The sequence below is a fragment of the Pipistrellus kuhlii genome, unplaced genomic scaffold (genome assembly GCF_014108245.1).
Source record: "Pipistrellus kuhlii isolate mPipKuh1 unplaced genomic scaffold, mPipKuh1.p scaffold_m20_p_14, whole genome shotgun sequence".
Lineage (NCBI taxonomy): Eukaryota > Metazoa > Chordata > Mammalia > Chiroptera > Vespertilionidae > Pipistrellus > Pipistrellus kuhlii.
The window spans coordinates 23,198,832-23,223,842 of NW_023425449.1; the positions used below are offsets into that span (position 1 = coordinate 23,198,832).

Genomic DNA, 25,011 nt, shown 5'->3' on the forward strand with positions numbered 1-25,011 from the left:
CGAAATTGAGCAAGTTAGTTATCTATAAAGATTAAATATAGTTTTGAGTCTATAGATTACAAAATCAACAGAAACACATTATCTGGGGCCACCGAGGCAATATCCTATATAATGAAAGGGTAATATGCAAATTGACCCAATTGTGGAACAAACAAGTCACTGTGACCCACACTGACCACCAGGGGAAAGATGATCAATACAGGGGCTGCCCCCTGGTGGTCAGTGCACTCCCACAGGGGGAGCGCTGCTCAGCCACAAGCCTGGCTGACCGAGGCTGGCAAGCGCAGCTGCAGTGACAGGAGCCTCTCCTGCCTTCCTGGCAGTGCTAAGGATGTCAATTGACAGCTTAAGCCCACTCCCTTCAAGGAACTTCTGAACTGCTAAAGGTGCGCAGGCTGGACTGAGGGATTGCTAAAAGGCACAGGCTCCCCTCCCCCTCCCCCACTTGCATCCCCCTCTCAGTCCATGAATGTCGTACACCAGACCTCTAGTTTAGAATAATTGTGCTGTCCAGATTCTGGGACCACTGAGTTAACTGTAATGCATTATCTGTAGCTACTGAGGCAATTTAGGGTCATTGTGCTGTCCTGGTTTCCAGGAGAATGTGCTTCAATAACCGGTGAGATCACAATCAATGGGATATTCAAACCACCATCAATTGAGTATTCAATCGATTGGGATAGCATACATAAGTTCAGAAAATCAAAATAACTTTTCTATTATTTTAGCAAGCAAATAATTACAGAGGCCAAACAGCAGGGTTAAAGTTAAGGTTAAAAACTGCAGTTTCTACCTGAGATAATTGCTATCATACTTCACACTGAGCAAGACCACCTGGGTTCAGATCCTGTTTCACACCTTGAACAAGTTATATTGCCTGAGAAATTCCCCTATTGACAAAGGGCGTTGATGGCGATAATGATGATGATACCACCCATATATCAAAGAGCTGTATGAATGAGATGCAGTCATTCATTAAAGCACATGTGTCAAACACAAGGCCCGCGGGCCAAATCCGTCCCGCCAGGCCTTGCAATGTGGCCCGCACCATGCTGTCATCACTGCACTCTGCTGCATTTCCATCACAATGACAGTTTATGACTGTTCAGTAAACCATTCGGCCCACGATTTAGGCTGGATTTTAGATTTTGGCCCCTTCTCTGATTGAGTTCGACACCCCTACATTAAAGTGACATGTGGGCTGAGAGCTGGGTGAGATGCATCTTTACATGAAAGTTGAGGGCTGCCACCACAATGAAAAAAGAATGAATGCTGTAGCAGCAAACATTCAATGTTCACTTACCGAGCCTGTGAAATAGTCTTTACATAGTAGTCCACCCTCCTTCTGACCCGCTGAGCCTGGACATGGAGAAACAGGAAGGATCAGATTTCTGTCCAATTCAAAAATTCTGGTTGGTACGATTCATTATTGATTCTTCTTGTCTGGGCCAATTGCCTTAGGCCACATGTTTAAATAAAAATGACCTTTCTTTTAAAAACATAACTCAGTGTAACCATTAGGTCAAAATTTTGGCTAAAGATTGGGTTCCCGAAAAAATATCAAGCAAAGTGTCTTACCATTTGTGATAGGACAGCTGTTGCCTCTTTTTCCAAGAAGACATTAAAGGATCTGATTACTACCATAAATGAAAATGACTAAACCATGATTATTTTCTTTTTAATCTTTTCCCCCCAGTGAACATATACATAAAATGGAGCTGTAATCCATTCTTTCATGCCAATAGTATGTCAGGAAATCTCCTCCCTTGTGGTCTCCAAGGCAGCAGCCCTCAACCTGAGCTGAGGCTCATGGGCTGGATTTGACTTTGAGCTGGTGAATGCAATCAATGTAGACAGGGACCTTGGATGACTCAAACTTGAGAGTATTTCTGGTGCTGAATGCTGTGTATGTTTTGGCTCCCTGTGCTGGTTAAAGTCGCCTGATGAGTCAAGTCTGTTTGTCACTTTCTGTTGTGGTGAAATGCCTCTTGACACTATGAATGCTGGCTTTCACTCTGTACTGATGATGGTGCATGTTCCAGTTCTGTAGGAAGGGGAGGAGGCTACGGACTCACTTTCTGGATCACTACGGACTTGCCCTTTGGTAGAGGACCATTCTTAGCTTATTTTTTAAAAATATATTTTATTGTTTTTTTTTACAGAGAGGAAGAGAGAAGGATAGAGAGTTAGAAACATCGATGAGAGAAAAACATTGATCGGCTGCCTCCTGCACACCTCTTACTGGGGATGTGCCTGCAACCAAGGTACATGCCCTTGACCCAATCCAACCTAGGACCTTTCAGTTTTCAGGCTGACATTCAATCCACTGAGCCAAACCAGTTAGGGCTCTCAGCTCATTTTTTTATGGTGTCCTGACAAACATGGATCTGTGGCCACTGAAGACTTAAGCCTGTGGGGGAGAAGGAGGGAGCTATTGTAAATCTGAATGAGGGCATCCAAGTGGAAATCAGACCCACAATCTGCCCTCACGAGCAGCAACCAATGGAGTGGCCATGTTCAGCACTCTCAAATAGAGCTCATACCTTTCTGCATAGGAATTTAAAATATCTGTTTGTTTTGTGCTGTGAAAGATCATGTGAAAAGACAAGCTGCAGATAAGAAGAAAATATTTGCAAGTCGCATGTGCGACAAATGCCTTGCATCAACTATATAAAATTCTCAAAACTCAATAGTAAAAAAACAAGCTATCCAATTAGAAAATGATCAAAGGACTTGGGTGTCATACCAACTGTCTCCCCAGGAAAATGTAAAAGGGAAGCCTCAACAAAGTTCTGTCTTATGTCAGCACCCATGAAATATTATATAAATAGCCTTCCAAAATATATACGAATTTAGATGTATCAAAAGAAAAAGGACAAACAGATATTTCACCAAGAGGATATACAGACAGCAAATAGTCACAAGAAACATAGGCAAATGCAAATTAAAGCACAGTGATACATCCCTATACACCTAGTAGAACAGCCAAAATAAAAAGGAGTGATAATAACTCATGCTGGCCCTGGCCAGGTGGTTCAGTTGGTTGGAGTGTTGTCCTGTACACCGAGAGATGGTGGGTTCAATTCCCAGTCAGGGCACATACCAGGTTGAAGTAACTGAGTTAAAATTGGGTCTTTAGGATGGACCCTAATCGTGCTTATAATAAGAGGACATTTGGAAACGGTTCCTGAGGGAGGCCATGTGAAGGCACAGAAGACGGTCATTTACAGGCCAAGGAGAGAAGCCTTCGCAGGTACAATTCTGCTGACAATTTGATCTTGAACTTCTAGCGTCTGGATCTGTGAGAAAATAAATCTTCTATTGTTTAAGTCACCCAATCTGTAGTTCTTTGTTATGGGAGCCCTAGCAATGTGATAGAGGGTCTGTGCATCCGTTAATCTCCCCAGCTTCTTCCACTGCTCAGTCAGTGTCAGGAATGACTGCCTTCTAAAGTAAACCTATATTGCCCAACTCACATTCAAGACACTGGCCATACTTCACCCACCAGATCCCAGTCCCCACTTCTCTATAAAAGCTCCCCACTGCAGTCAGGACCTCCACAGCACCATCTCTTAAGAATTCCATGCTCACCCTGGCTGGTTTGGCTCAGTGGATAGAGCATCAGCCTGCGGAATGAAGGGTCCTGGGTTCGATTCTGGCCAAGGGCACATCCCCAGATTGCCGGCTCGATCCCCAGTAGGGGGTGTGCAGGAGGCAGCCAATCAATGATTCTCTCTCATCATTGTTGTTTCTATCTTTCCCTCTCCCTTCCTCTCTGAAATCAATAAAAGAAATATATATTTTTTAAAAAGAATGCCATACTCGTTCTTGCTGGAAACCAGTTTGGCTCAGTGGATAAAGCGTCGGCCTGCGGCCTGAAAGGTCCCAGGTTCAATTCCAGTCAAGGGCATGTGCCTTGGTTGTGGGCACATCCCCAGTGGGAGGTGTCCAAGAGACAGCTGATCGATGATTCTCTCTCATCGATGTTTCTAACTCTCTATCCTTCTCTCTTTATCTCTGTAAAAAAATCAAAAATATATATATTTTTTTTAAAAAATTTAAAAGAATGCTATACTCATTCTTGACACCACTCTTTTGCTCCTGCAATCTGTTGCCCAGACTCAAAGTCTTCACCTCTCCCTTCTTCCAAACACTTGCAATTCAAACCTTTATCAAGCATTTACTAGGCTAGGTGTTATGATGCTTAACCAAGTAATAGATTTTTTAAGACGGGCCTTTGCTTCTAAGCGAGGTGGGGGAGGAATGGGGATGGTGTGTAAGCTTCCTGCCACATCTCTCCTGTTTCACCAACCAGTAACCTAGCCAAGCCACCTATTCAAAGCTTGACTGTCAGTTTTGGGAGAGCTAGTGTAGGAATGTCCATTGTCGGCATTAAGAGAAGAGCAAGGCTCTTTCTGGGGCCCCTGTTTAGGGGAAGCACCAGGAAGGAGTTAGTGAACTCACTCTGGTGACTTTTGAGCTGCGTTCTCAGTCTCTATGCACAATTTTTTCTTTGCCTCAGATTGCCTTGCTAGGCCAACTAGTACTCGTGATAGGTCCTTTACCAGTTAAAAGCATAAATTTAGCACTCGGAAAGGCCCAGTTCAAACCCCAGCCACTTTACCTCCTAGCTCTCCAAAATAGTACCCTAAACTTAAGATATGCAGAGGAGATTACTGGGTGTTCTTTCAATGAAACCCTGAACTTGACTTTCTACTGATCAGGCAGTTTTCGTCTCTGTCGTGGACAGAGGTTAACTTGTATATTTTGGTCCAGTAAAGATGCAAACAATTTAACTCTGATAGGAGAATCAGCTCCAAGAGTTCTTGTTTATTGCCCTGTTGGACATTAACCAGCTTTCTATCTAATCCACTTACCTTTCTGTATTAATTTCCTAACGTTTGTTATAACAATTGACCACATCTTGAGGCTTAAAACAACCTAAATTTATCTTCGAGTTCTTGAAGTCAAAAGTCAGTTTCAGAGGGCTAAAAGCAGGTGTCAGCAGGGCTGCTTCCTTCTGGAGGTTCTAGAAAAGGACCTGCGACCTGGCCTTTTCCAGGTTCTAGGGCCACTTACATTCCTTGGCGTGGGGCCCCCTCTATTTTCAAAGCACATCCCTCCCACCCCTCCCCCCATTCTTACATCTCTGTCACTCTGAGACTTGGCTCCCTCTAATAATTGTGATTACATTGGACTTACCCAGATAATCCAGAATAATCTCCCCAACTGAAAATCCTTAATCATCTCTTCAAAGTCCTTTTACATGTAAGGTAACATATTCACAAGCTCCAAAGACCAGGATGTGGATACCTTTGGGAAGCTGGGGGAGGCATTTTTCAGCCTACCACACTTTCCTTACATTTTCTGCCTATGTCTAAATTCTTGAACGCTCTTTGTATAAGTTTTATAAGTATCTTAGTGGTTCTCTCCCTCATTAATGAATCAAATAAAATCTTTGGCATGAGGTCATTTAATATTTGCCCGAGGACCAGGATTGCCATGTTTGAAAAATGACACTTAACATAGCTCTGTCACCCTAGGCAAGTTGCTTAACCTCTTCAAGTTTCGGTTTCCATCTCTGTAAATAAGGATGAAATAATAATAACTTTTGGGGTGGTTGTTGTAGGGGGAGAATGAAGCATTGTATATAAAGCAACTGACCCAGAACCCTGTGTCCTCAATAAAATTAGAGGATGATGGTGATAGAGATGGTGATGATGGTGATGTTATGATGATGGCAGCTGAGACAAGAGCCCGAGCCCTCACCATTTCTCATTTCCACATCCTTAAAATCAAAAGGCTGCGCTCAGTGCTCAGTGCTCTCTGTTTTCCTGTACAGCTCTCTCTGGCTTTATGGCATTTTTAAAAAGACACCCCTTCTAGGTAAAAAAAAAAAAAAAAAGGCAATGCAACCCCAGCTAGAGGGCCCACCAGGCTTGGCAAACTGGTGTGGCTGGTTTTCAGTCTTCACTTGCATCCCGCCCCCCAAGCTGGGCCTCTTTGTGTCATTTACAAACTGTACACACTGTGCAGAGAGGCCCTGCCTCTGACTTTAAAACTAATTGATGATGGTAATTATCATAGAAAGCACTCCACCTTGTTCTCTAGACAGAGGCAATGACGTAATCACAGTAACCTGAGCAGACAGGCAGGACTTGTCTTTGCATTGATTTCATGCCAAAACATGGCAAATGGCATCCAACAATCGCTAAGACACTTACTTATTAGCATCAATAATAAAAATCCCTGCACACGCACACACAGAAACAAAACAAATAACTAATCCTGCCCATTCTGCTCGGAACAGTAAACAGTAAACAGTCATCCTGTAGCAGCCTAGCCAGCCAGCACTTCCTCCATGGCATTTCAGTGATGGATGAAGCTCTGCACAAATGTGTAACCTGCATCTATGGCTGCACTAACCGCAGACCTGCTTGAACTCAAGGTCAGGTTTGCACTATGATTATGTAAATGTGCTGCGTGAGTATGTATGCTCACTTTACTTTTTAAAAACAAGAAGGAAGAATGAGGCGTGACGTGGGTGCTTGTTAGAAATGCAGAATTCCAGGCCCTGACCAGAACTGCCAGAGCAGAAGGTGCATTGTAACAAGATCCCCAGGTGATTCAAGTGCACGTTACAGTTTAGGAAGCTCTGTTCTAAGAACGTCTGAATGAGGGCAGGGGGTAGGCACATCCTTCTGAATAGCTGCCCCTTTTTATAAGGAAAAATCACACCATGGCTATAAGCCAGCAAGAACGTCAGAGAACAAAAGTCACTGCGTCATTCTGTCTACATTCATTAGGGCCTATCATGGGCCAGATACTATTCTAGATGCTGAGATATAGCAATAAAAATAAATAAATAAAATATTCCTGCCCTGGAGAGTCAGATTAATGAAGTGTATAGCATGTAAATACTCCCAAGAAAACTTAAAACAGGATAGGAAGGGGTGAGTTTTGCACTTTTAAATAGTGTGGCCAGGAAGTGATATTTGTGCAAAGACCCAAAGGAAATGAAAAAAAAAAATAAACAAGCTTTATGAATATTTACTGGAACAGCATGTCAGGGAAATGTAACAGCAAATGCAAAGCTCTAAGGGGGAGAAATTATACCACGTGTGTGCAGTGCACACTCCATATCCACGGGATCCACATCTGCAGACTCAACTAACTTCAGAGTGAAAATATTTTTTTAAGTTATCTTATAGTTAGGCCTACGATGGTTGCATCTGTACTGAACACATCTGGACTTTTTCATGTTATTATTCCCTAAACAATACAGGAAAAAAACTATTTATACACTATTCCACATATATTAGGTACTATAAGTTATCTAGCAATGATTTCAAATATTCAGGAGAAGGCACATAAGGTTATATGCAAATACTACACCATTTTACGTAAGGGACTTGAGTTTCTCAGATATTGGTATCTGGAAGGGTCCTGGCACCAATCCTCTGTGGATACCCAGGGATGCTTACTGATGAATAAGAAAAGTGGGATCTTAGCATTAGAATGGAAAGGAGGTCAGATGGGGAGCAAGACTGAAAGTAGAGACTGTCTTGAGGCTGTGGTAGAGTATAGGTGAGATGTGGCAAGAACTTGAACAAGGCCACTGGCCCAGGGGATAAAAATATGCTATGGAGAGATGGTTCAGAAGTAAAATCCACATGACTCAGGCTCTTCTCTGGCTCTCCATTTCCCTCTTTCACTCACAAGGCCCCTTGTGATTACAATGGGTCTGCTCAAATAATCCCGGATGATCTTCCCATCGCAAGATCCTTAATTGAATTACATCTGCAAAATCCCTTTTGCCAATAAGGTGACATACTTAGGCTCCAAGGACTAGGACATGGACATCTTAGGAGAGGAGGGGGAGCATTATTCTGCTTACCACAACCACTATTTAGGGTAAACCAAGGGGAATAAATAACAAGATAATAAGCCTGGAAATAAATGCTGAGGCCAGATCAGGCTAAAGAATCTGGAGCTTTCTAGGTAAGCAACAGCTAGAATATATTTGTCACTGAATTGGTGCATGCACATGTTTTAATATGTGAAAGTTATCTCAGGGTATTAAGTAAGAATTTTTTCTCTCTCTCTTGCCCAACTACTTGCTATTTTACCATGATATAATTTGGACATCATCCATGATATAACTTGGACATCATCCATAGCAAAAGAGAGGGGTTCTTTAAAATTCATTTCAAATGAATAGACAACATTTAATTGTGTAGACTAGGGGTGTCGAACTCAATCAGAGAAGGGGCCAAAATCTAAAATCCAGCCTAAATCACGGGCCGAATGGTTTACTGAACAGTCATAAACTGTCATTGTGATGGAAACGCAGCGGAGTGCAGTGATGACAGCGCTGTGGGGGCCACATTGCAAGGCCTGGCAGGACGGATTTGGCCCGCGGGCCTTGTGTTTGACACATGTGGTGTAGACCAATGGTTCTCAACACAGTTATTTATTAAAATGACCTGGGGAGATTTTGTAAGTTTCCCAGGAGTTCCAACTATTTATTTCTCCATAAAAAAATTTAAAATATTTTTTAAAAACCTATCACATAACAGCTCGTTCTCTCTCTCTCTCTCTCTCTCTCTCTCTCTCTCGTGCTCTCCTTTTTCTCTGTCTCTATGCAGCTATCTTGGGCTTTTCCAAATCATGGAAGTCTCAAGATGGTAAGACTTCTTACATGGTAGCTGGCTCATCCCAGAGCTGAAGCTTTAAGAGGCCAGTGCACAAGTTATAAGGCTTCTTATGACTTACCCTTGGAGGTCTCAGCTCATCCACTGGATCCCATCCTACTATCAGCCAAAGAAGTCTCTAAACAAAGGCCTACTCCTATTTAAGAGAAGGGGCACAGACTCCACCTCACTAGGAGGAGTGGCAGAGAATTTGCGGTCATCCTAATGTGCCACATCCATGTGACCCGCATGTGCAAGCGGGCTTAAAAACCATTGTCTTAAATGTGCCGGGCCTTACTAACCAAGCCCTGTTGATGGATATGCAGGTTGCTTCAGATTTGTTGCTATTGGAAGGAAGACAGCACTCAATACCTACGACAGTCATTTCACACATGGGCAAGTCTGCCTGAAGAACAAATTGCTGGAAGTGAAATTGATGGGTTAAGAAATAGGTACTGAACGTTTTTGAGTGATGAGGTGATGCAGTGAAGGCTGAACCTTAGGAAATCCAGTCTGTCTGCACTGTGCAGGAGGGAGCAAGAGAGAGTGAGGGCTTGTGGACAGAGAGACCAGACTGAATGTGGTCAGACTGTCATGAGGCAGAAAGTACAGCTGGATAGGGGGCAGGTGGGATGAGCACCAAAATGCTATGATTCTAGTTAGCAAGTAAGGGAAGACCGGAGCTAATGGGATGATGCACTTGGTGGCACTGATAATACGCACTGGAGTGTCATGGTAGTTTCTTAGAAGAGGTCAGACTTGGGTTGGAACATGCAGGAGGAGAGAATCTTAGTAGGCAGCAAGGGAAGGGGAAGACAACTTTCCACCAGCATTTTGTGTGTTACAAGACATGGAGGAAGTACCTTTTTGAGATCGATAATTCAACCCAAGCTTTTAGGGCCTAGCCAATGCCTGTCACCCAGAAGTATTCAAAAACTAGGATACATTATCCCCGATAATGGCAAGTTACGCCTCTAAAAGGCTTAATGAAATGAAACATGACTTTAGATGACAATTATTACCGCTCTCATTATTTCTAAACAGACCCATGTGGAATGGGAGAAGCTTTGGCTGAGCTGTAGATTCTTCAGCCACAGGCCCAATCTGAAACAGATGGAGGTTTTCTCACTCTGCCCTAGAGCCACATCGGCTTCCCATCCTTCCCAAGGAACATCAATGGGAATTGACATTGACAGAGACATTTCCTAGAACCTCACCCATCATCGCTCTCCCAGCCTGGTACTTATCTCCTTGCCACCCCCACTGATTTTCTTTAGGGTTCATTAATAAAAAAGAGATCTCAGAGCAAGTATATAAAAAAAAAAATCTCACTGTAATCAATGCTAAAAAGACTTTATATATAAAGACTTATTCTAATTCTGGGTCTCAGCTTTAAAATATACCACTTCCTCCAGGAAGTCCTCCCTGATGACCCTGAGACTGTTCATGTGCCCCAATATATACTTTCTTACATCCTAAATCTCCCTTGTCATAGCAATTACCACACTGTTGTTATTATTGTGTATATATCTCCCTTATATATCGATACACAACTCTTATAAATAAACTTGTTTGCATGTCTCTGCAGTAGCGAGACCCAATAGTGACCCCCAATGATGTCCGCTCACCATTTGCCATGCCTTGGTATAATCCCCTCCACTTGAGTATGGGCCAGACCTGTGACTTACTTCTAATCAATAGAATATAGGCAGGTAAAGGAATGTCACCCCCGTGGCTACATTAGATTCTTAAGACCCCATCTCAGCAGCCTGGAGTGAGACTCTCCTTGCCGGCTTGCTGAGATGACTGGCCACAGTGAAGAAGCCCACAGGGGAGGAACTGCAGGAAGCTTCCCGTTGTCATGGATTGCATGGGGTCTGCAGATGGATCCAGCTGACAGCCAGCCAGAGCCTGGGCCCACAGCTCATCCTGGTGAGAAAGTGAATTCTTCCAACAAGCAACATGAGCTTGGAAGCAGATTTTTTCCCCCAGTCAAGCTTCCAGCAGAGAACACAACTCAGGGGATGAACATCATTGAACATCGTGTAAGACTTGGAGCAGAGGAGCTAGCTAAGCTGGGCCTAGACTCCTGACCCACAGAAATGCCTATAGTTTTAGCCTCTTTGTTTGTGGCTATTTGTTATCCATCAATGAAAAATGAATATATATCTCCCTAGGGGTGTCGAACTCAATCAGAGAAGGGGCCAAAATCTAAAATCCAGCCTAAATCGCTGGCCGAATGGTTTACTGAACAGTCATAAACTGTCATTGTGATGGAAACGCAGCGGAGTGCAGTGATGACAGCGCGGTGCGGGCCACATTGCAAGGCCTGGCGGGACAGATTTGGCCCACGGGCCTTGTGTTTGACACATGTGCAGACTATAAGCTCTGTGTGAGTAGGAATCACATCCATATTGTGTTCCTCACTGTATCCCCAGCACCTCACACTGTGCTCAACAAATATTTGTTGAACTAATGACTGTCTGTACCAGGGGTGCAATGGATTGAATATCCATCATTCCTACAATATTACAACCAGTTTATAAGTAGGATTGTTTTTATTCAAGTTTTACTCAGACTGAGAATAGATCAATGACCCATTCAAATTCACATAGAGAGAGAAAACAGAAGACTTGAACTAGCATCTCCTAGGATCAAACCCCAAGCTCATTGACTAGCATCACAGCTACATGAACGCTGCATGCTTTCTACTTTGGCAGAGCCAGTAGGAGCCTACACGAATTATTGTCCCTAGCTCATACCCATGGCAGACATCACTAATCAATCCCAGTATGCTCTTGGCCTGAGTCCAGCACAAACCCTCTCAGCTCAGCACTTCAGCAGCCACAAGTAATTGATCAGAGCTGGCCCATTCAGGAGAGAAAACCTATTTATCATCTGATCACTGAGCACTTGGTTGGAATTTAGAAAATATTCCTAGGGATATTTAGGAAAGAATATGAAAGAAACGAAAGTCTGATCACAAGAAGAAGTGATACCCAGGGGGGAGGGGGAAAGCCAAGAAAAGAAGGTGGGGGAGACGATGTTCCTAGAACCTTCCCTGCAGAGGAAAACCTCAGACACTTCCAGGCAGAAAATTCCACTCATGAGGCAGGTGCAGCTGGTTCTCTTATGGCTGAATTCCCCAAGTCAGCTGATGGATTCTTCCTTGTGCAGAAATTGGATTCAGCGGTTAGAATCCTTTTTTTATTACTATCATTGCCATGCCATCCCAGCTGATGACTGTACCAGGAGAGCAATGGATTGAATATTTGCCAAGACTGATATCTTTATTGTTTGACAATTAAGGTGTCATGTTTGCATGAAGGGTTTCAGTTTTGATATTTTAAAAATTAATCTCCAGAAAGAAAGCTAAGTATGCAAATAAGGGGTGCCGATGCTGCCATTACAGGAGAGAGCCTTTAAGTAAGAAAACAGATTGAAATGTGGGGAACACAATCAAGGAATCAGTTGTTCGAGTTTGACTGTGTTTATTTTTTAATAAATTGATTATATCCACTTTGCTTGAGGTATTAAACACATCAGAGTTACCAAATATATTGTGCTGACACCACCACTTCTCATGCTCATGGTGGGCAGTGTTAATTAATCATATTATTCTTTTCTCTCTGAGTCTCAGCTTGGCCTTGGAAACCTTCCCAATATGGAGCTTTGGGAGCCAATAACAATCTATCATTTGGGATCTCAAGGCAAAACTACTTGCCATCCAAGGTTATCAGCACAGCCCCAATTTACAAGTTTTCAAGCAAAAAGCAGTAGAGTGTAGCTTTTACAATTAAGAGCACAGACAATGGACTCGGGTACCTGGATTTGAAGCTCACATCTGCTACCAAATAGCCATTCCATGCCTCAGTTTTGCCACCTATAAAATGGGGATAATAAAAGCACCACCTCTTGGAGATACAACAATGATAAAATGAGTTCAGATATGTATAGATCTTGCAAGAAAATTCCTGGCAAACATAAGCAGAAACTATTATTTCTTCTGTTCTATGGTTATTCTTTCTTATATTCTGACTAGAGGCCTGATGCATGAATTCGTGCACAGGTGGGTCCAGCTGGCCCCACCCAATTAGGGCCAATTGGGTCGGGCCAGCTGTGGGGGAAGGGAAGGGACAAAGGAGTTTCGGGGGCTGGAAACCCCACCCCCCAGTTGAAGACAATTTGCATATCAGCTTTTTATTATATAGGATTCCCTTTATTCTCTGTACAAAATCTAGACTCTTCTAGATTGTAAGGTATTCAAAGGTAGGCACAATGCTTTTCCTTCTTTGCATCCCCAGCACTTACCATACAATAGGAGCTGAGTCAGTATTTGTTAAACTGTTAAATCAAACTCTTCCAGCCAGACGAGCAGACTTACTATTTCCACCCCCAATGCTTGCACATTTCTGCCTTCTGTCTCTCCTATTGTCTCCACCCATCTTCCATGTCTTTAAGCCTCCACTTTGTCTTCAGCCTTCTTCCACTCTCCCCACCAAAATTCACCTGATTGCTGTCCATCCTTCAGAGCCTGCCCGGCTAGAATAATGATGAATCTGTTCATTAAATATGTCCAGCTCTCTGCCTTCTGGGCTCCTAGTAGAATTTTACTTCCTGCTCCGCCCCTGTGCTTGGGCGGGGCCACCTTAGAAGTCTGGCCCATCAGGGGAGAGTCTGATGGGTGGTGTGAGACCCTCCTGAGCTCAGATCTCTTTCTCTTCCTGCCACAACAACCAGCAATGTTCCAACCTGTGGCGGTGCCATCTGTCTGGCTTGCAGTGAAAATTAGATGGAGCAGAGCCACTAGCTGACCTGGGATGGGCCAATACCATGGACAGAAAAGAAATCTTTGTGTATGTTTTAAAGCCACTATTTGCTGCTATTCCCGCGTCAGCTGACTTGTGCTGACAGCTACATGACCTTGCGTTCAGCATCCTCCTAGAAGCCTGCTGCTGCTACCCTGGCCACAACAATTGCTTCCAAAGGACAGAAAAAAAATTATCTTACTCATTTCCATCCCAAAACTTAACATGGTGCCTTGCACATGGTAAGTGCACACAGTAAGTTAAATGGCTGCTAATTAAATTCGCAGTTGTTAAACTGTTCAACTCGGACCCTCTAATTTCCCAATCTGTTTAATAAAGCTCTTGTTCATCCTTCTTTGCAGGGCTGCTGTGATGCCTGAATGGGATTATGTGTAAGGAAGTGCTTTGTGAGCTATAAAATGATGCACTCATCTCCAGCATTGGTATTAGCTGATAAACTACAAAGAAAACTTCTCAATATATTTATCCCTCTTAAACCTGATGCTGTTCTGATTAACAGCATGATAATTAACAGATGATAATTAACTGCCTCTCTCTCTCACACACACACACACACACACACACACAAACACACACATACTTCTTGAACTTGGGAATCATAACAGTGGTCAACTACTAAATGTTCAATATGTGCCAGGCACTGTGCTCGGTGCTCCACACACCACTGTCACAATCCTCCAGGAGTCACAGGAAATGGGCACACATACCTGTTTTACAGATGGCAAAACTGAGGTTCAAAAGCATGAAGCAATTGGCCCGAGGCCAAATGGCTAGGAAGTGGCAGAGTTGTGAGTTGGGTCAATAACCCCCAAGTATTCGGACTACATGGGAAATAGAAACTTAGAGTATTTGAATTCATCGGGATCAGCCATTAGCCTCAGCACAGCTCAACCTTCCAAGGGATGAACTAAACACTCCTCCAGCAGGGCCAGGGGTGGCGCTGCAAGCTCAGGAGTCCTTCGTGTGCGTAGTGTGGCTGTTAAAGTGATGGCAGAAACACTGTGCAAAGCACCCTGCCCAACACTCATTTTCCTGGTCACGTGGGCTGACCTGGTGCTGAGTGTTTTAAAATACGCAACCATACAGATGAGTCTACTCCCAACTTAAAAAACTCAATATATAGCAAGAGCCACCGAAAAGGAGACAAAGGAAAAGGCAAGCATTTACTTTTCACTTAGAAAAGTCTATGCCACTAAAAGCATTGAAAATAGGGTCAAGTTCATGAGTGTTGGACGAGTGCAGTCACACGGGGCCCTACGCTCAGAAGACCCGGCTCTTGGGGTTTAAGGCTCTGCAGGGGCCATCTTGAAATTCTCAAATTTCATCTTGTCCCTGGAGCTGTTTTGGTTTAATAACTAACTGCACACACACACACACACACACACACACACACACACACACCAGTGAAGTCTAATGGGACAATGGAACAGGCTTAGAGCCTTCCCTTTCACTCAGTCCCACCTTCTGCCACCTCCCACCTTCTGCCACCTCCCGCCTTCCCAGGGGAGGACTCTCAGCTTCCTGTGACCCCAGCCCTGGTGCTCCAAGCCCCCTTTCCCGGTCCCCAAGGTCCCCACTGAGCACAGGCCAGAGAAGATCAGGCCAGGCTGCCTGTGGGTCTAATTGCTAGAATTCAAATCCTCTCTCCTAGAGTTTCCATCTGCATTGTTTTAGACATGTTATTGAACATCCCTAAGCCTCAATTTTCTCATCTGTAAAGTGAACATACGAACAATACCCTCTCTGTGAGGTTGTCGTAAGGATTAAATCTGAAACCCCCTGGAGAGCAGTTAGCATGTTGCCTGTCACATAGCAGCAGCCCAGCAAATGACAGGTAGGACGTTCTCACCACAAGCTGGGAAACCGGTATTTTGATCCCAGGTCCCAGATGAGAAACTGAGGCCCAAGAATATTAGGTTCTGCTCCCAGGAGGCTCCGAAGCAAAAGAACCCGGATGCAAACTTAGAGATGCCTATTCCAAAAACCTATGTGCCTGACCTCTATGCCGCACTGCCTCTCTCATGGAATGAGGCCTCTTTTGGGGTCTTTAAACCACTCTCTGAATGTGAGATCTGCCTGGGTCTTGCAGCTCTCACAGTCTCTGTGAAAATCAAGATAGCCCTTCCAGGTAGTAAGTGCAAGCCCCAAGAGACCCCTCATGTCTGTTTAACTTCCCTTCCCCAGAGCCTCATAAAGGATCATGCCCAGACAGGTACTTCATAAGCTCCTTTGATGAAAGTGCTCATGGCTGATAAGGCTACACAGAACCTACCTAATATTCAATGCCAATGCTCAGTAAACAAAAGAATAACATAGGAAAAACTCAATTGGAGCTAAAGGCATAGGAAAGAAAGGGGGAAAGGCAGACCGTGCACCAACTAAATGTTTAAAACTAAGGCTCTGAGGCCTTTGAAATAATCCAGAAAACTGCTGCAACCCCTGTAGACACAGGGGACAGTTTTCGCTGGATCGTTGCACCATTTGGGAGCCTCTGATTGCTAATCTCACAGGTTGGAGCTCAGCCCTGAAGTCTGCGCAGCAAGGTCTATCTGTGTGAGTCAGTGCAGGAGCTGGCACCACCCGGGCCTCTCGTGGAGTCCAGGCCTGTCTCTTCCACATGGGGAGTGTGGAGACAGGAGTGGGTGTTTGCTGACAAGCAGCTTCATGGGAACGCTTGCCTCGGCATTTCTCAGTGCTGAATCAGGGAGGAGAGTTGGGCAGAGTGCCTGTGTGTGCCCCTGTGTGTGTGTGTGTGTGTGTGTGTGTGTGTGTGTGTTGGGGAGAGGGGGTCGGGAAAGAGAGAGAGAGAAAAAAATAGAGCTTGAGGTAGGAGAGCAAACACCAACAAAGCAGGAAGATCAAGAGCCACAGGACCATTACCTGAAGACCCACTGCGTGCTTTCCACGCCCTCTCCTGTTTATCCTCGCCACAGCCCTATGAGGTTAGCAAACCTCTGGGTGCTGTTATTCTCTCCTGCACACGAAGAAACTGGGGTTAAAAAAGATCAAGGGCTGCACAGCCAGCTGGTGATTAAAATGGAACTCAAACTCTAGTCTAACGGCAAAGCTGATGCTCATCTGCATCTAAGCCATGGGCCGCCCCCACCTGTTAGACATTGTCTCATCCCGCCCTCGCTTTCCTGGCCCCCAAAGGTTAGGAAGAGCCAACCAGAGAGGAGCATGTTGAGAGGGATACTCACCTCCCAAGGCACCCTGAGAAGGGCCACCCTCCTGTCTACCCAGATGGAGAGAGAAATCCACACCACCTCTCCCCAAAGCGGGATTGTGTCAGTCACAATAAACAGCGCTATCCAATAAAAATATAACGCAAGTCACATATTGTACAATAGTTACAACTTGCTACTAATTTACTTTTCAAAGTAAAGAGCTGAAATTAACTGAATACCATTTTCTTTTTATTGTTGCCCAATCTATCCAAGTAGTATTATGTCATCATGTAATCAACACAAAAATCTATCAAGATATTTTACATTCCTTTTTCTTTTCTGTACTAAGTGTTCAAATTCCAGGGTGTACTTTATACTCATTCGACACTTTAGCCTGGCCTACCCTAGGCGCATGTGGCCAGCAGGTACTGTACTGGATGGGGTATAGGCCTAGGGGATACCAAGATATTCAAATAAATACAACATTGCCTTACATGATAAAAAGGGTTTTTTTCATTATCACACAGGAAAACTGATTTTTATGGACAGTTCTATGAATTTTAACACACATATAGATTGATGTAACCACCGCCATAATCCCACACAGAGCAGATCCATCCCTTCTGAGACCTCCCTGGTGCTCTCTCTTTACTGTCAAACGCTGCAGAAACTATTAAACTATTAAACAAAACAAAACAAAAAACACTCAATAAATCGGGACCAGGCTGGGTCAGGCATGGCGAGAAGGGCTCCAGGGGCAGGAAGAGGCCCTGGATATCTGAGGGCTTTTGCACCAAGGAAAACGAGACAAAGTCACCAATGGGCAATCGAGTACCAGCTACCCCTTCCCTGTCCCAATGTCCCCTCCAACCAGCCCTGCTCTGGAGAAGGTCTTGCGTCCAAGGTTAGCCCAATGGGCCATTTTCCCATCCGACCTGACCTGTGTGACTTGGAACCAACTGCACAGCCCGCCACTGGAGTGTGAGAGCCTCTCAGCACGATTCTGCTCCTCCTCCTTCTCCCAGGCCCCCGGGCTGATGACATTCAGCTGAGAGAATCAGGCAACATCACAGCACCAGCCTCTCCTCCTTTCTGCCGCTGATTTCAATACTCGCTGATTGCTCGGCTCTCCAAGTTCAGGGCCATCTGGCTGAAAGGATGGCCTGCTGTTTAAGCCTCCTCTGGGACTGCTCAATGACAGGAGAAACCCTATCCATTCTACTCCTCTGTGTTGGCTTCATGACACTGAATTTTATTTAAGCATCACATTTGGGGAAGAAAATGGAGCTTCAGTCTTTGCTTTCCTGATGTTTTTCAGCAAGAGATGCCCAACAGATTAGGCGATCCTCAAAAGAAAAAATCTTCGCAACAAAGATTTCCCAAGCATACTGTGCTTCTAAAGTCCAATAGCGCCTTTCAGTGAATATTGGGAAAAGGTAGAGCTGGGGGGGGGGGGGGGGGGGGGGGGGGGCCTAGAGAGCATCTCTTAGAAGGGAAAGCTGAAGGTCCAGATGGAAGTGTGACTTGCCCAACACCATGGCCTGGGGCAATGGGAACAAGAGACTAGAACCCTGCGCTTTGACCTCCTGTCTCCAGATGGTGTTCAACGAGGCAGGGATGCAAGCTGAGGGAAGACAGAAAAGCAATACGCTTCAGTGAGCCCCTTTGGGCCCACCATGATCCATGTGGAGAAATATATCTTCCCACCATGTGAGCATACACACACATGACAGAAAGCAGAGTTGGTGCCAAGGAAAACAGTGGATTCCAAACCTGCAGGCACAGCCCCAACTGTGAACAAAGTGATCTATTTACCAACCCATCCCTCCCAACTTGACTAATCCGAGGGCCACCATATTTCACAACTCCAGGGGGCACTGTACTTTAGAAAGGCAGACGAGTAAGAGCTGAAATATCAGCTATTATTTTTCTTGCTCTGCATTAACAGTGAGAAGTGAGGCATTAATTGATAACTAGAGAATTCATTAAAAACAAATACTAATTTAAGAACAACCTCAGGAGACGTGGCTCTCAGGATTCAAAAGAATGAATCTAAATAGCAAGTTAGTGACAAAGATGTCTAAAAGGGAGGCCATCCAGAAGCTGACTTAAGCACACACAAATGTTAGCCAGTGGGAAGCACTGTTTTCAGTGCTTTATGCATGTAAATGCTCACAACACTATGACAATATACTGAGTGGCCAGGTTATTATGATCTCTGAATGCATAATAATCTGGCCACTCGTTGTATACCCTATATAATAAAAGGCTAATATGTAAATTGTCCCCTCAACCAAGAGTTCGACCAGCAAGCAGGACAGCCAATCGCCCATGTGCCCATGTGCTCTCCCCCTGGCCAGGCTGGCTGGACCCACCCATGCATGAATCTATGCTCTGGGTCTCTAATACACACACACACACACACACACACACACACACACACACACATTGAGTGGCCAGATTATTATGCATTCGGATATCATAATAATCTGTCCACTCGTTGTAGGTACCATTATTAATAAAATGTCCACTCAGTGTAGATACCATTATTATCACCCATTTTACAGATGAGAAAACCAAGATGTGGAGTAATCAAGTAACTTCCAAGTCACATGGCCCTAGAAGTGGCAAGGTGTGATTCAAAGGCAGCAATCTGGCTCCCAAGACTGTGTTTGACTATTTACAACAGTGGCCCCATTGTAGGAGCCAGTAATCAATGTTATTTGCTCCTGAGAGCTGGGGGCAGCTGATTCCTGCTCCATCCCTCTTAAGACCCTGCCAGTGACCTGCAAGAAGTTTGCAGTGTGGCAGCGATGAGGAAGTGACCTTGCTCCACAGCATGGAAAGGAGCCTTAAAGGGAGGGAGGCTGCCACTGGGCCTCTGGGAGCTCTTCCCTTACCCCCAAGCCCACCCTCCTTCAGGGATATGGAGAGAAATGAAGGGAGGAGAATGCTTTAAGATCCTCTCCTAGAAGCCAAGATAAAATATTCTGAGTGACTTGAGATTCCTCCAGTCCTCCTCAATCTAACAGAAAGAGGATTTTTAATTCATCCCAGTCTGCAACTTTGAGCAATTCACTTAAGTTCTCAGTTTCCTCATCTCTAAAATAGAGTTCATATCTACAGCACACATATGTTGTGGGGTATTAAATTAAGATGACTGGTGAAAGGGCTTAGAGCAATGATTGATACCTGAACCAATAAATGATTTTCCTTCTGACTGTTTGAGATAAAAAGGATAGCTAGGTTTCTACTCAATGCTCATTGTTTTTCTTTACCAGCAGACTGCTAATATCATTCAGGGTCTCAGTAAGCCCAAAAGGATTACCTTCCAGATTCCTTTGTGGATAGAAGTGGCATATTTCATGCCTGGAAAATGCCATGTAAGGAAAAGACTATTTGGGGTGTGGGAGGAGGTTCCAAGGCATTTTTTACTTCCCTAAAAACAGGCTGAACAAACTCAGCTAGCATTTTCCTCTGACCTGTTCCCTTTGCCCTTCCCTCTTCTTCCCTCAGAAGGTGCAACAGCCATCTTTCCCACATAAGGACAAAATAACAACCTTATCACAAGAATTTACAAGGGACCTGTAAAATATGTATATACTAGAGGCCCCGTGCACAAAATTTGTGCACTCGAGGGAGTGGGGGGTCCCTCAGCCCAGCCTGCACCCTCTCACAGTCCAGGAGCCCTCAGGGGATGCCCTACTGATAGCTTAGGCAGGCCTAGGGGAGTGGGCCTCAGCCATCAGTCGCACATCCTTAGTGCTGCCATAGAGGTGAGAGAGTTCCCTACCACCATTGCTGTGCTCACCAGCTGTGAGCCTGGCTTCTGGCTGAGTGGCATTCCCTCTGTGGCAGTGCACTGACCACCAGGGGGAAGTTCCTGCATTGAGTATCTGCCCCTTGTTGATCAGTGAGCATTATAGCCACCAGTCATTCTGCCATTTGGTTGATTTGCATATTAGCCTTTTATTATATAGGATGTTTTATATGTATATGGAACCACTTTAAAATGGAGTCAGATCTGCCATCTTAAAAGACCTGCCTTGCATGTCTTATGCCTCAAACCTTTGGAAAGTTAAATCAGGGCAAAATAACCTTTGGTCTCATGCACCATTGTGTCCCAGAGAACTATTTAGGAGGATAACAGGAAGGCAGATATGACTACCGGATTGAAAATGTAAAATGTTCCTTCAAATTAGTGTCACTATGTCGGCTTATCTGCACCCATAGAAATGTATCCCTTCTATTGATGTAATTATTTCCATTCCCTTTCTCATAAATACCTCTGGCTTTTGTCTCCTAATTGGAACACTATTTGAGTTTCTGCTTGAATCAGAAATAACTATTGCTTTTTTAAAAAATCTCAAATAAATGCTTGTTGCCTCTCACTTTGAAAGGTTCTGTTTTTAGGTTATCAAGCCTAACTAAAATCCCAACTCTTGACTCTCTGCCTCTTAATTTACCATGTGAGGAAATAAGCCCCTATCTGGGCTTTTATTTGTAGCTGAACACATTCCTAACTGATATTTACTAATTCTGGCTTGATATATTGAAATAAGCAAAGTATAGAGATGCTGGGATGTTTGTCCAATGTCATTTCATGAACTGATTGGTGGCAAATCCAGTCCCACTGTGTCTCTGAGTCTTAAATTCCCATCCTAAATACTCTGCTAATAGATTACATTCCCATGCAAACGGTGTTTATGTCAAGAGTCAGAACGATTACTTATAAAATATTTACATGGAAACCAGTTGTGTGCACGTATAAGAAGCTGCCATCTGGAAATGTAACTAGGCAAATATGTTTTTGAAAGCTATGGATTTCACTTAATCTGAGCAAGTGGCCTTTGCAGTCTTGGGGGCGAATCGCACAGGAAGCTCAGAGGAGGAGCTGACTCTACAAAGCCCAGCTTCCCCCTCAGCAAGCGCAGTGAAGCACCTCCTTGGAACATCATGCTGTGAACTCAACCAAAGAGAGCTGCCTGCCCTGGCATCTTTTCTAGAGAAGATACTGAATGCGCAAAAGCAATGGCTTTGAACCACTAATAAATATTTTATAATCTGATCACTTAGGAAGTAGGGTTGAAAAGCACGATCGTGTAAATATAATCTTTGCATGGCAGCGTTGTTTGAGCTTAAAGATATCATCTGCCTTGGGTTGTTATAATTTAATAAAAAATGATTGTTACGTATTAATGAACTCAAAATAATGTAATTAAATAAATGCAACAAATAAAACTATAGGCAAATCCTTTGCTGAGAATCTGTGACTGCAACAAAGATGCTGGAAATGTGTTTGGTCAGGATTTCCGGTGCTTTAGGATCCCTGGAAGAAGAAGACCTACTCATTTCCTGGGAGGAGATGTAGGTTGTGGTGCTTACACTAATCCTTGGAACCGTCCAGGTATAGATGTAGGTAGTGGTGCTTACAACTAATCCCACCACCAAGCAGTAGACTCCCAGTGGGATGGCTTTATAGTGATTCTCCCTGTGGCCCTGGCTCTGCTCATGTCCCTGTTCTCCTGGCCAGACCCCATTTGTCCATTGTAAACCATGACCCAGTAGTACCAGATTTTCTCTCATGGGAAGTTGGAAGTCAAACAAAAAGACATCGTGATGAGAAGTCTTTAGAACCAAGTCATGTGGCTATCAGCAAACTAGGAAGTGAATTCACAAACTCCTGCCACTGAGGTCCCAGGGGCTTGTCTAGGTCTAGCCCTTCCTAAGACTGTCTGCATCTGTGAGCTAGCCCAGTACTCTCTGAAGTAATACTTTTCTGAAACTTGAGCTAGACCAAATCAATTTCCATTGCTTAAAAACAAAAGCATCTTTGCAAATACTCTTAGCAATATCATGCACCCATTTTTAGGGTCACAGAGTCAGAAACACTAGTTCATTCCCACCTCCAAGCAGAAATAGCAGTCCTAATCTTGGAAAAATATGGGGTGGTGTGTTGTCTACCTTATTGTCTCTAGGCCTGTAAGGAAAGTAGGTTTAACATCTGGCCTTCATACCTTCATACTCATCTTACAGACCTTGCATATTACCTCTCTCTCTCTCTCTCTCTCTCTCTCTCTCTCTCTCTCTCTCTCTCTCTCTCTCTCTCTCTCTCTCTCTCTCTCTCTCTCTCTTTCTTCTTTCCGTGGGTTATTGAAGAACTCCCTTCAATCCATGTGATTGCACTGACTGGGGCGTCATAGCTATTCTCTCTCTCTCTTTCTCGTCCCCAGCCACAAGTATGGGGCGGAGGGACTGCATCATATTAATAAGACACACTTGAACCAGTCTCTACCATTATTCCAGCCCACAACCAAACAATCATTTGAAGCAGAGCCACCTCATTGATTAACATCTGACCATAGAAGCATGATGGTTTGCCTGGACCAGCTGAGAACAGAAGAACCATCAGCTGAGCAGAACCCAAATTGCCAACTCACCACATACAAAATAAACTAAATACAATAGATAAATGCTTGTTATCTCAAGTCTCTAAATTTGGGAGTGTTTTACTACACTGTAAAAGCCAACTGATACACACCTCTCTAAGATCAGGTTCCTCAATGATGTAATGTAAATAATAAAGATAGAAATAATAAAACCTACCTCCTAAAATAAGTATGGAGACTACATGAGATAATGTTTGTGAAGTGCCCATGTTACATTAAGTATTATGTAACTGGTGACTAGCACAGACATGGTAATGGTGATATAGGACTCTTTGCCTCTTGACCATAAATGTGGGAATAATTGTGTCAAACTAGAGGCCCGGTGCACATATTTGTGCACCAGTGGGGTCGCTCAGCCTGGCTTGTGGGATCGGGCCAAAACTGGATCTCCAACATCCCCCAATGGGTTTCATATTGCGAGAGGGCACAGGCCAGGCTGTGCCTTCTCAGACAAAGAATGTCAATAAATGGTTGTTATTGATGTATTGTTGCTAAGTATTACCCCAGAGCAGTGGTTGGCAAACTGCGGCTCCTGAGCTGCAGTTTGCTGCTCTGTTGACTAATGAGTTTGCTGACCACTGCCCCAGAGGATTGGGTGGGCCCTTTGTTCTGTCCTGTGGCTCTTGAACACAATCCACCAACACCATGCCCTCCCCTACCCTGAGCCTTCAGTTTCCTCCCCTTTAAGATTAGACCGTGGCTCCCAGGCTCCAGCCGCACAGTGGGCCACCCCCAGCCTGAACAGTCCCTACTTAAGAAGATCACATTGAGTCCCCTGACTCCTTGAACTTCAGCCTCATGTGTGCCTTAACCATTAGAGGGCAGCATCGTCTTCCAGCCACACAGGAAGCCGGGGCCCTCCTGAGAGTATTTTTCTGATTCCTTGTCTAAGGGGTGAAATCCATCACATCAAAAGCCCCTGCTGGTCCCATTGCATGCCCGGAACACTCGGACCGTGACCACTCAGCTCAGGTTCCACATCCGTCCCTCTCTGCTGACTGGGGAGTGACCCCGCCCCCCCGCCAGTCTCAGAAGACACTAGTGGCGACACTTCCCCAGCTCTGGGCAACCTCTCAACCTATGTGAGTGGTTTCATAATTCACGCCTGCCCATCAGCGGACAGATTTAGCCTGCTGCCTGCTGAGTCTGGAAATACTGAATATTAAAATACTCCAGACGCTCACCCTTCTGACGCCTTCGGCTCTGCAGGATTCACAGGCAGTTGGTTGCACAAACAATTCCAGGGACACACATCAATTTGTCAATTAAGTAGATCCTGAGCGCTCATATGTGTGGCTTTCATTGAAACAGGGAAACAAGTATCCAGGGCTACAGATTAAGAGCGTGGCCGTGGAGAAGCCGTCTGGCCTCTGAGCCTGTGTATTTTCTTAGGATACCACTGTTTAATTTGTGTGTCTCTCTTTTTTTTTTCTTTTTCTTATTTAAAAGGTTTTATTGCATAACTTTTATTACTCACCCATTTTGACACAGAAATTTAAGCTGAAGAAAAAAATTAGGTGCATGCACCAAGGCTGAGTGAACAGGGATGTTCACCAAAGCTTTGCTTTGTGATAATAAATACTTGGTAGTAACCTGGTTGTGCAGTGACAGGGTAGTCATACAAGAGAAGGCTCCTCAGCTGTTAGAAAATTGTGTATATGAATATCTATTGATAAAAATGGCGACTTGCCCTACATGCAATAGAAATAAAACAGTTTTCACAAGTGTGTATAATACAATACTATCTACCTGTAGAAATATAATGATATTTCCTTAACAACCGTGGTGGTGTTACTCTTGTTTATGTTACTCTAGCTTCTTTGAATGTTCACATTCTGCAAAGAACAGAAATGAGAAGAAAAGTCATTTTGAC

At 44.2% G+C, this 25,011-nt stretch overlaps 1 long non-coding RNA gene across 1 annotated transcript; it reads right to left on the bottom strand.

Moving 5' to 3' along the window:
* Positions 1-237: 237 nt before the first annotated feature.
* LOC123652303 lies at positions 238-25,011 on the bottom strand. Its single transcript, XR_006741568.1, has 3 exons — positions 24,888-25,011; positions 1,304-1,359; positions 238-890 (listed from the first exon to the last, which is right to left on the bottom strand). It is a non-coding gene; the product is annotated as an uncharacterized LOC123652303 (long non-coding RNA).